This window comes from Cebus imitator, unplaced genomic scaffold (assembly GCF_001604975.1).
Source record: "Cebus imitator isolate Cc_AM_T3 unplaced genomic scaffold, Cebus_imitator-1.0 Scaffold260, whole genome shotgun sequence".
NCBI classification, from domain to species: domain Eukaryota; kingdom Metazoa; phylum Chordata; class Mammalia; order Primates; family Cebidae; genus Cebus; species Cebus imitator.
The window spans coordinates 2,705,707-2,718,518 of record NW_016107575.1 but is presented as its reverse complement, the minus strand read 5'-3'; the positions used below and the strand labels follow the sequence as shown (position 1 = coordinate 2,718,518).

At 45.3% G+C, this 12,812-nt stretch overlaps 1 long non-coding RNA gene across 2 annotated transcripts in view; it reads right to left on the bottom strand.

The window, feature by feature from the left end:
* LOC119467102 overlaps positions 1-5,345 on the bottom strand; it is a 35,928-nt gene extending 30,583 nt beyond the window's left edge. For both annotated transcript variants that reach the window (XR_005195633.1, XR_005195634.1), the window contains exon 1: positions 5,260-5,345. This is a non-coding gene — a long non-coding RNA (uncharacterized LOC119467102). The remainder of the gene's footprint in view (positions 1-5,259) is intronic.
* Positions 5,346-12,812: the final 7,467 nt, after the last annotated feature.

Below are 12,812 nucleotides of genomic sequence, written 5' to 3'. Positions count from 1 at the left end.
AAAAATGAGAAAGCTCCTGATTAAGTGGTCAAGCAAGTGAGATTTAACACCAAAAGGTGCTTGGTCACCTCTTAGCTCTCCATGGCTCTCACCTTCTCCTTCCCTGGGACAATAGACACCATGGGTCAAACTTTGAGGGAAAGAGCTGAAAAGAATATGGGTTAAGGCAGAAACGGGCCAGGTACGGTGGCTCGAGCCTGTAATTGCAGCACTTCAGGAGGCCAAGGTAGGTGGATCACTTGAGGCCAGGATTTCAAGACCAGCCTGGGCAACATTGCAAAACTCTCTCTACTAAAAATACAAAAAATTAGCTGGGAGTGGTAGTGCACACCTGTAATCCCAACAACTCGGGAGGCTCAGGCATGAGAATTGTTTGAACCCCGGAAGCAGAGGTTGTGGTGAGTCAAGATCATGCCACTGCACTCCAGCCTGGGCAACAAAGCAAGACTCTGGCTCAAAAAAAGGGGGGGGGTGGGAGAAATGAAAATGTATCATTATTTTAATATTTTAATAATAAAATATGATTCTCTTCCCAACTCAACCCTCTGCACCCAGATAACAACCCTCTTTCCCTTTCACTCTCTACACACCTAAGAGAGAGGGTAAAGAGGGAAATTCTGAATGGAAAACTTTATAGGCCATTGGCTGGGCAAGTGGGGCAGAGACTGAGCGAGGGCTGAGAGGAAAAGGAGCAGAGAGTGGACAGCAGGAGAGGGGAGATGAAATCAGTGGACAATCTGAGCTGTGAATGGAGGGCAAGGGGGAGAGTCTCAGAGGCCTTCTCCTTGGTTTTCAGCAGGCTGGGGATGGGTTGCAGAAGGAGAGAGGGCATATTTTTAGCATGCAAGTTCCCCACCTCTGGAGTCAAGTTCAGAGAGAGAGCTGGAGGGCTCAGTTCCACGGCTTGCAGAGGGAAGCTGCAGGGAGTTGCTACTGAGCCCAGCTGAGATTTAGCACATTGATTTTTGCCTTTACTTTTTTTCTAGGTGCTGTGGTTTGTGATTAGCGGGGAGGTTGGGGAGGACAGCCAAGGCTTTTAAAGGTGCCAATACTCTAGCAAGAAATAAGGAAGAGTGGCTGCTAAAAGAGCCTAGATTTTCCATTCTACCCTCCTGTGCCTCATTTTTCTTTTCCTCTTTCCACTTTCTTGGCTGAGCCTGCCTGTCAGTGAGATGATCAACAGCTATGGGAAGCACAGAGCCAGAATGGGAGGAGGGCTCAGAGCAGTAGTCAGGACATTTGTCCTGAGCAGGACTGATGGCCTAAACTTGACCCTGGCCGCCCAGCTCCCCAGCCCAGGCCCACCTTCCTTCATTCACTCTTTCACTCTTGTATCCATTGAATACCTATGCAGTGTCTACATGGAGTGTCTACTTAAGTCAAGCACTAGCCATCCCATTGTGACAAAACAGACATGGTCCTGACCTCAAGGAGCTTACACTCTGGGAAGACAGGTAACATTGAATAAACAACAAGAAATCAATATGTGATTACAGATCACTGCTAAGTGCCACAAAGGAAAATGAGAGGACTCTATGAAGGAGAATTAACAGGTAGAGGCTGCCTACTTTAGATGGTGGCAGGGATGGTTTCTCTGAGAGGAGACATTTAAGCTAGAACCTGAAGGATGACATAAAGCAGAGGTGAGACCCAGATCACTACCCACAAGGATGGTGTGCCAAGGAAAAGAAGAGACAATGAGGAAATAAGCTCAGGGGGACTTCTCAAATCCAATAGAATGGATTGAGAGTGACTTTCCATATTTTTGGTTATGCTTATTCATTATCATCCACCTGCAAGGTTGCATCTGTCAAAAGAAATACAGTATCTGAATATACAATGCCCTTGACATGTGCACATTAAGCTACATAGTGGTGTATATCTTTTACTTTTTAGATAGAACTTTCTAAATTGAAATAATTTATGAATTATTTTATAAATGAGGATTTAAAATACTTTTTATAAGGCCAGGCATGGTGGCTCATGCCTATAATCCCAGCACTTTGGGAGGCCAAGGCTGGTAGATCACCAGAGGTCAGGAATTTGAGATCAGCCTGGCCAATATGGTGAAACCCTGTCTCTACTAAAATTACAAAAAAGTAGCTGGGTGTGGTGGTTTGCGCCTGTAGTCCCAGCTACTCAGTAGGTTTAGACACAAGAATTGCTTGAACCCAGGAGGCAGAGGTTGCAGTGAGTGGAGATCACGCCACTGTACTCCAGCTTGGGCCACTGAGAAAGACTCTGTCTCCAAAAAATAAAAATAAAAAATAAAATACTTTTTATAAAAAAGTCAAGAAGCCAAGATGCTTGTGGAATTAACTCTCTTCCTCATTTTCATTGGGGAAAGCTTCACATATTTCATAAAAATTAGGAAATTGAGTGCGTTCCAAGTTCTTCCTTATACGGTGGTGACATTCCCATGTTGTAGCATTTGAGCTATCACCCTCAAAGGTCATTAAATACATGCTGTGTATGTTTGTGACCATGGCCTCAACTATTTTTCTTTCCTTTTTCTTTTCTTCTTAGTCTCTACCTGTAAGTCCATCATCCAAGAAATATTTACTATATACCTAGTGTGTGTCAGGCAGCATTCTCACTGGGAACATAGCAGTAAACAAAACAGAACGAAACAGACTAAGATCCTCTTCTCATGAAGCAGGGGCCCCGATCATGCAGACTACAATCAGATTTCATTTGTTGGTAAGATGGCAATCATTCGGAGAGTTTGACTAATGTAATCTGATTTCCATTTTAAAATAAAAATGTTATGACTGCAAATAGATAGTGGGGAAGCAAGGCTGGAAGCAGGGAGGGCAATGAGGAAACCTTTGCAGTACCATAAGGAAGTTTTTAGCTTGGAACTAGGTGGCACAGGGTAGCACAGCCTGACGGTAAGAGGTAGCTGATTTCTGGACATATTTTGCAGGTAGGGCACACAGAATTTGCTAATGGACTGAATGTGGAACATGAGAAAAAAAGATGAGTTAAGACAAGCTTTATGGTTTCTGACCTAAGAAAGTGGAAAAATAGAATAAATGTTTATTGCGATGGGAGGAGCTTCAGGAGGAAGTCTTGGGCTTGCTAGATTTGGAAAGCCTGTGTTAAATTAAATAAGCAGGAGGCCATTTGCCTGAGGCTGTTTCTCTACTTTGACTCACTATGTAGCAAATTGCAAGCTAACTCAGTAAGTAAACAAACTGAAGACCTAATTTAGAAGTATATATTGTGTAATAGCCCGATCTCACCAGCTGAACCTTGGTTAATTACGGGCAGCCAACTGATCAGACCATGTCCAAATAAGGCAAACACCTAGCTGTAACCAATCAAGCTATTTCTGTACTCCACTTCCATTTTCTGTCTGTAAGTACTCACTGCCCACTTTGCAGGGCACCTCTTCTGGTTCTGAGTGCTGCCCAACTCATGAATCATTCTTTGCTCAAATAAACTCTGTTAAATTTAATTTGTCAAAAGTTTTTCTGTTAACACTGATTAGGCATCCACATGGAGATGTTGACTAGATGGTAAACCATATGTGTGCCTGGAACTTAACTAACACTTACCTCATCCATAAATTTGGCCAATTTTCTTTTGGCCAGCCCAAAGTCTTTTCTATCTTGGCATGACACTTCATGATGCCTTTGAATCTGGGCAGTTCCATCCTCACTCCACACTTCTGAGTGGGTGCAATTTCTTCCAGGTTCTCATGCTCCTCTTTCCTCCTAAATCGAAAGATGAACAGGTAGTTAGATGATATCCTGTGTTTCAAAAATGACCATTTTAATGCCCCTCACACCTAACTTGCATCATCAACGTATTTCCAGTATCGTAAGCTAAAGCAAAAACTCTTGCTTAAGTTGTATTGCAGTTAAATAAACTAACTCTCGGGGCTTCGCTCTATTTCATGCTCACCAAGCAAGCCTCTGACAGCAAGCTTTCTTATATACCTTGATATGGGAAATGGGTATTTGGAACAGTGGAAACAAGTTATTTTTTCCCCTGTAAAGATATACTAATGCTAACTTATAAACACTCTCTAAAGCTCAGGGTCTTAACACAATACAATTTTATTTCTTGTCCACATGATAGTCCAATGTGAGTCAGGCATCTCGCCTGGTGGCTCTCTTCCATGTGGTGACTCCTGGATCCAGGATCCTTCTATTGTGTTTCTCCTCCACTGCAGGGTCCTTCACTTCCAGCACTTGGGACACTTTTTGGCTATATCTACAAGTGGCATATATCACTTCTGTCCACATTCCCTTAGGTAGAGCTCACTCATATTGTTTCACTTAACTGCAAGTAAGGCTGGGGGATATAGTCTCCCTATGTGCCGAGGCAGTAGAAACAGGATTGGTGAGCACCTAGCCCATCTTTACCACTAACAGTTTATCCCCCTAATAAATCAGTACACTGGCACTCTATTTTGTCTTTGTTCTCTTAAGAATGTTATTGTGTGACTCTGCAACGTGTGATTGCTCCTGGTGAATCAAAGTGATAAAGCTACTGATTCTGCAATTTGAGAGCCCAACCATGCTGACCTCAAAGTGTAGTCAATCCATGAAGTTCCTCCCACCGCAGCTCATCCTGAACACTGCTCACCTGACTCATCAAGAAAGGTTTAAGTACATTAGCTGTGCTCTGTTTAATATGTCAGTGAAGTGTGTGCTAAATTGAGTTATTTCTAGGATCTCTTTCTAGTTCCCCAGTAAGCCAGGTTCTGAAGAATAGGGGTTCAAAAAAATAGAGAAGAAGAAAAGGAGGGAAAAGGCTGGATTAATGGGAACAGGGGTAAGGGGTGAGACCGGGGCTAAACGGTGAAGATAAAAACAGACACGTAAACGAGCAAAAGGAAGAGAAGGTAATGGTGAAAGTCAATACAGTAAGGAAAGGGGTTGTGGGGGACAAACACTGAGAGGGCAAGAACTCAGAAAAGGTGAAACAAAGGTGAGCAAGGAGGCTGAAGACAGGTCAGCTGCAGCGGGAAAGAGGAAAGGGTCCTTTAAGAGACACATCAAGCCGCAGGTGTTGTCCGGGAGGCTGGCGCAGGGCTGTCGCTGCACGTGACACGTGCTCAGCGGGGAGCGTCTCGGGAGCTGCGGATCCCTAGGGCCTCCATTCCCCCCTCCCCCCCGCAAGCCAGCTCACGTGTCCCACCTGGGAAGGGCAGGGGTGGGTGGGGAATGGTGGAGGGAAAGGGGGGAAAGCGGAGAAACAGGAGGGAGGGGGAAAGCTGCCGCTGCAGAAAAGAAACGAGTAACTAACCCGCTTTGTGCTTGGCTTGCGAGGTGTTTCCTTCCCGATGAGACTCGAAGCTGTCACCTCTCAGTCTCTGTTTGGAATAAATACACCCGCCCACCAGAGGGGAGGCGGCGCCGTGCCTGGCCGCCCCTGGGAGGTACCTGGTCGCACCTGGGAGGTACCCGGTCACACCTGGGAGGTACCTGGTCACACCTGGCCGCTCGTCTCCGGGAGCCACGAGCGAGGACCGCCTCCTGGACTTTCTACCGCTCTGCAGGAGGATCTGATGCCTGTGACCGACCGCGAGACCGACCCAGGAGTGCCCGGAGGGGTGGAGGGTCTGGAGACTGTAATTGGGGAACTCAAGAGAGGGGTGCGGGCCGAGGAGCAGCAACGTCCACGGAATCGGCCATAAAGGATCAAAGGGGCCAAATAGGCCCCTGTTTCTGGTTTTCTCCTCCAAACATTGGTCTCTGCGGTTTTTTGGGCAACATTTTCTAGCGGGCTAGCTAGTAGCAGGCAGATTATGCGCGGAAGAGGTCGCGCCACTGGGGAGGACTCACGTGCTCGCTGGAGAGGGCACCTGGGGCCCTGTGGGGATAGGGTGGGTGGGTGGGGGGGGGGTTCCTGGAGGTCACTCTCTCTTTCGGGAAGCTTCCCAAAGCTGGGAAAGCTGTGACCTTGTACCTCACTGAATGGAGTCATATTCCACTCCATCACTATGGTCTCGATTCTCCTCCCCTCCCTTCCTCTACTCCTTCCCCTTCCCCCTCCCTTTTCCCTCCTCTCCCCTCCCCTCCCCTGCCTTCCCTTCCACCTCCCCTGCCTTCCCTTCCACCTCCCCTGCCTTCCCTTCCACCTCCCCTGCCTTCCCTTCCACCTCCCCTCCACTGGCTTCCTCCTCTCCCTCCCCTTCCCCTTCCCATCCTCTCCAGTCTCCATCCCCCCTCCCCCTTCTCTCTGCCTGCTTCTCTCTTCTCTTTTTTTCTCTCGTTGTTCTTCTTCCTGGGCCACATCTGAGACTTCTTCGGGCCCATGGATGTTACCCAGTGTACAGAGCACTTAATATAAAGGGCATCACTAAGGCCACCTCAAATGAAGGTTTCTTTCCTCAGGCACCTTGCGTGACTTTCTTCTGTTACACCAAGCCTCCTCACTGCCAAACTCCACCCCAACCCTGTTGATTAAAAATGCACAATTTACAGCTGCTTCAAGCATCTTTTCAGTTGGAACAGCTGATAATACATTGCACAGTTCTAAAGCAGTGGAGCTGACATTCCAAGCTTCCCAGAAAAACCACTTGATCACTTCAGTTACATGTCAACAGTGACAATAATGATGCAGTCTTGTTTCATTCAAATATTTAAGCATGGATTGAGTGTTCTTTCCATGTACCTGCAGTTGTCAGCCTTCTTTGCAGCTCTTCGGGCCAGGTTCCCTGGCGCTGGGGGATGGCATGGGCAGTTGGTGTCTTCCCTGCTTCTGCTTCTGTCTGCCTCTTGGAAGCTTTGGAAGCCAAGGCTCTTGGGTTGCCTGAGTTGCCTGGGTCCACCAAGTATTTCTGAGCTCCATTCTTTTTTTTTTTTTTTTTCTTCAAAGCACTTTTATTTTCAGAAAGGAAAGGACACCAAAAATAGGCCTGTCCTGTGCAGATGTCCAATAACCTCAGTGTGGGGACAAAATGCCCCCCAGGCATTGGAAAGACAGATCTTGTAAGTTCCATTCATCGGTACACTCACCCATTCATTCGTGTTTATCGAGTGCCTGCTTGGTGTTGGGACAGATGAGGATGGACGTTCCTGCCATCGTGCTGAGCTCCAATCTTACAGACCTCTTCTTCCTTTTAGTTCTTTCTCTGTTTCCTCCTTGCTCATAGGGGCTCCTGGCCCTTCCTTTACTCTTCTGTTTATTTTAGCAACTCTGTAGTCTACTTTCTAGAACGACTACATGACGGAGTTCCTTTATCTTCGTACAACTTCAACCCCTGGCCTTGGCAACACTGGGCTTACCTGGATGCTCCAGGGTCCAACCCTGTCACCACATTACCTTGAGCTACACAGTGTCTAGCAGGCTCCAGGAAGCTGGCATCCTCTGTTGGCAAGTCCCAGCTGGGTTCTGCTTATAAATTAAGATTCTTAAGCAGTTGAGTCTATTTACTATTCCAGAGACACAGCCTAATTCCCACCTTAGTCTCAGTTTCTACTCAGGATACTGCCACTCTGAAGGAAGGCTGTGGAGCTGGAAATTTGAATAAGACAAAATGACTGTCTTTAGATAATAGAGTGCCTTGTAGATTCCCAGAGCATGACTCGACCTTAGACATCCTCTAGTCCAGTGCCTCCCAAAGGAGATGCGGAGGATTAATAGAGCTGAAACATGACAGCGAGGGGAAACCAACAGCGTTTCCGAGCATCTGTAACATCCAGGGCAAGTAGACTAGGAAAATGGTTCCATGCCCAGCTGATCATCAGGGTCACAGGGGAGCTGGGTTGCCAAGTTTCTGCTCAGTGTCCGCTTCCCTTCTCTGCTGAGGTTCTCTAAAATTTTAATTATTCCTTCAAATTCTTTGTCCACTTGTTCTTCTGAAATGTTCTATCCTCCCTACGACTTTCTTGGTGGTTTTCTCCTTCCTCTTCACTTACTCAATTTCCTGAAATGCTCTGCTTTTCCACCCACCAACTTGAGTCCCACACAAATAGCATAGGATAGCATAGAAATCATCATCACTTTATATTTACCATGTGTTTTCATATTTATTCTCATTCATGCTATCTCCTAAAGAACATACCACCCAGCTAAGTTCTCCCTCTCTCCCATGCTCAATTGGTACACAATGGCACGTGTAGGAATGTACACATGTAATAGGATGTTTAATACCAGTCTTCCTGAGGTCTACTGTTTCCACCAAATCCCTAAAGATAGAGAACAGTGTAATAGATGCCACATCCCCCATATACTAGAAGGTGTTAAACCACATGCAAAACACCTCAGTAGCTTAAGAAACCAGTGTTGCTGCAATTAGTACATCACTTGCCATTGTCCCATGGAAGGAGTCAACCACACCTTTACAGAGTTTTGATGCTGATATGGCTTGGCTGCGTCCCCACCAAATCTCAACCTGAATTGTGTCTCCCAGAATTCCCACATGTTGTGGGAGGGACCCAGGAGGAGGTAATTAAATAATGGGGCCCGGTCTTTCCTGTGCTATTCTCATGATAGTAAACAAGTCTCATGAGATCTGAGGGGCTTACTGGGGGTCTCTGCTTTTGCTTCTTCCTCATTTTCTCTTGCCGCCACCATGTAAAACATGCCTTTTACTTTCCACCATGATTCTGAGGCCTCCTCAGCCATGTGGAACTATAAGTTCAATTAAACCTTTTTTTTTTGTTACCAGTTTTGGGCATGTCTTTATCGGCAGCATGAAAATGAACTAATACAAATGCTTTGCTCTCCTCTCAAGTCAGCTGGCATTTCTGGGATCACTCAGAGAGCCTAACATGTCTCTTAGGGAATATTAGGAACTAGTATCTAATACTTGCTTGAAAATATAAAGGAAAAGGCTTGAAGTGGCAGAGGAGAGAGAAAGGCAGAGACAGAGACACAGAGAACTGCCCTCGGAGCGATGTGCACTTGGATGTGTATCTGCAGAGCAATGATGTTTCCTGGTGGACCATGTGTGTGACATGCTGGGTGGAGATGACCTGGAGTCATCTGCAAAGGGGGCCAAAGCTCTGCTGCTGTGATGGACTGAAATGGAGAGGGGTAGGCTCTTGCAGTGGAGAGCCTGAGTGTTGGAAACTGACACAGCCATTGGGGGAGTCAGTGCCTGGTCTGCTACAACAGCATTGGGAGGCTCTGGAGGGGCATCTTAGAGAAACCACAGAGATAAAGCTTGAGTGAAGAGTGCACTTGGAAATTCTGCCAGGCCAGAGGCCACCCACTGCACAGCAGCCAGAAACTGTACCCTTTCCTGAATCCCTTTCTCCACCCTCATCAGGGCCAGAAATAGCAGCCAGCAAGTAGCTAAGATGCCAGTGGAGAAAGAAAAGCAGCCACCTGCCCTGGTCCTGCTCGGCAGGCAGTGCAGAGCTGAGGGAGCTGCAAAGCTCCAGATGGGATCAAGTATTATTTGGGACTGGGCATATTAACTATGAGAAGAAACTTACTCTCATGACTAACAGGATGAGACACATCTTAAGACCTGCCCAAGACTTGCCAGGCCCAGGGCAAAAACTAGCCTTCAGAGCAGGTTGAAAGGGACACAGGGGAGTTGAGTTCAGATTAGCGAGGACTCAATGGCACACAGGCAATAACGAGCAGGGGAGCAGACAAGAACAGACGAAAACATTCATTGACCTACAATTAAAATAACTGGGAAGGCTGTGGACTTTCTATTTTGACTTGGTCATTCTCACTGCAGTCTTTCCTATGACCAGAGGTTGGGCTTACAACCAGGCAGTGATGGATGCTCTTTAGCTTCCAGGTTCTTGATTGCCATTAGGTACCCTGCCTGCCACTGATGAAATGGGAAGTGACTTGGTTATGGATTTATAATCCAAAACTAGGCCTTCTAGAGACTGTTGAATAGCGTGCTTTTCTGCTTAGTTGTATTTTTGCATAAAAATACAAATCTTTAATAAAGCCAGATCAGCCTAAACTAGTACCGGCAGAACATGAACTATTGTTTTAAATCATGAATTCTCTATTTCTATAAGGAAACAGGAATATCTAGATATTTTCTTTCTAGTCCAGAGGTTCATATATGCATTAAAAAATTGTTATGATCTTGTTAAAATACAGGCTCCTAGGCCCTGTCCACAGCGATTCTGGGTTAATAATCTTGGGGCAGGACCCAGGAATCTGTGTTTTGATAAGCACTCAAAGTGACTCTGATATCTCTTGCAATTTGAGAAAGATTATTTTATTGGGTACAATGTACACTACTCAGGTGATGGTTGCATTGAAGTGTCAGATTTCACCACTATACAATTCATCCACATAATCAAAACCACGTGTACCCCAAAAGCTATTGAAATTTAAAAAAAGACTGTTGTAATTATTAGTGATCATATTACCACTCTTTGTTCAGTCTAACCGTTTGCTTTTTCCCTGTACTTGAGTGAGACTAGTTTACCTTGAATTTTTTAGGTTAACATTAGAACATTTTGAGGCGCGCTCAGTGTTAGCAACTTTATCAGACATCAAACCTACTAACACTTCTCTCACATAGGAAACTAGTAAATTTGTTCTATTTACTTGACTTCAAGTTTATTAGAATACATATTTTCCCATTTTTTTGTGTGGCTCCTTTTCTTCAGGTGACAGAAATAAATAAAATGACCAGTTAAATTGTAGCTTCACAGTGGTTTCCCTACCAGAGCTACTGTACCAATCAATAACAAACAAAACTGAAGTGTATTCACTAAACACTTTCCAAAGTACAGATCACACACGCGGGATTAAACACAAGTCTGCCTCTGATATACGTGCTTTAAAAGCTTGGGGTTTAAAAGTCTAAGCTATCCCAGTTCATTTAATTGGAATTTAACAAGATTTTTAAACAGATAAGGTAATTTCCTCACATGCTCAGAAATCGTCAGAAACAGGTGTGATTAGAATAGTAAAAATCAGGAGGGAGGAAATCTAGTTCAAGGATTTAATCAGAGGCTCCAGTCAATGACCTGTAAGGTCCTTTTCTTCTACAATGCTGCCATTTGTTTTTCTCTATTAAATTTCCTTCTGGCCCTTGCTCATCACTCCAGCCTGCTGAGAACAGTTGAAGTCTTGCTTTTGTCTTCTATCATATTAGCTATTCCCCCAACTTCCAATTCAATACACATACTTATGAAGAGGTTCTTTCAAGTTGGTAATAAAAAGCCCAGACCAGGACCGATCCGTAACTTTACCACAGGGCAAGTAGACCTGTTCTCAAAGCAACACATACATACAGTGTCCCAACTTGCACATGAAACCTCAATATATAGCTATAATCACACAGAGAAAGAGAGGAGAAAGGTAGCAAATATATTATCCCCTAAAGGTGGTCAGAGACAGATAGTAGGCGTGAGTTAGGGTTCACATTGAGGGTAGGGGGAGCAGGATGGGACTGGAAGAAGACTCTGCAAAGGACCTCAGGGCATTCATAATAATCATGAACAAGTACGTTGACTATTTAACAGTGGCCATGCTTCCTTCGCTATACCAGCACTGTGTATGCATTATCTCAATAATTCCAGTAACTCCTTATAGGAGAGAATTCGTGGCTACCAGCATAGTCTTTGGCGCAAAGTGGCTTGGATTTGAATCTTGACTCTGGTACTTATTTGTTGAGGCCTTGGGAAAACTACTGTCTCCTTGAAGAGCCTCATCTGAAAATGACAATAGTCATGGCACTACTTGTGGGCTTGTGCAAATAGGTAGGGACTCTAGCTGCTTTAACAGATGAGCCCTTAAATCTTACTGGCTTAAGATGATAAAGGTTTACTATACACAGTTCAAATGTGTGTTCAATGGCAACCTTCTGTATGGAAATTTAGTTCACGTTTCTTCCATTTTGTGATTCTGCTAACTGCCAGATAGAGGAAGATCATCTGGAGAAGAGCTGGGTGGATGAGGGGAGGGGTTATGGATCAGACCTAAAGGCTTTCCACAACACCCAGGATGCACTGAGGGTAAGGCAGGCTGAGAAATGAAGCCTCTGTGTCTAGGAGGAAAAAAGAAATGAATTTGATCTCTTCCATACCTGTGAGATTAAACATTAAGTTACTTGGAACAGTACCGAGCACACAGTAAGTGCTCAGAAAATAATGATAGTGATTATTCCCATTTATGTTGTGCCAGTACTGGCTGTATTTCTTTTCTTTCTTTTTTTTTGAGATGGAGTTTCACTCTTGTTGCTCAGGCTGGAGTGCAATGGCGAGATCTCAGCTCACCGTAACCTCCACCGCCTGGATTCAAGTGATTCTCCTGCCTCAGACTCCCTAATAGTCCCTGGGACTACAGGCATGCGCCACTGTGGCCGGCTAATTTTGTATTTTTAGTAGAGATGAGGTTTCTCCATATTGGTCAGGCTGGTCTCAAACTCCCAGTCTCAGGTGACCCACCCGCCTTGGCCTCCCAAAGTGCTGGGATTACAGGCGTGCGCCCCCATGCTCGGCCAGCTGTATTTCTTGTATGTCTTCCTGATGCCTATTACTGTCTTACCCTTTCACTTTAGAGTTTCCTCGGATTTAACCTGTTAGACTGGTGATGCCTGGGGGGTTCTCTTCATAACTATTGGAATCCTCCAGGCATTAAAGCTGACTCTGCTCTGTGGACACCAACCCCAGCTTCTTTTCTGAACTTCAGTCATTACTGGAACACTAGTAGGATATGAGAGTGGGGACAAGACAGGGGGAGGCAGTGTGCCTCTGGAATGCCCCCTGAAGATCCCCGCAGCCTTGGCATGGCAGACCCCTCCTGCATTCCCAGCATGCTAGAGGCTATTGCAGAAACCTTTGCATGAAAGTCCATGATTTCAAGTTTGTCTCTGTGCAATCATTTAATCAGTAATAGAGCAAGCAACTTAATCTATATCC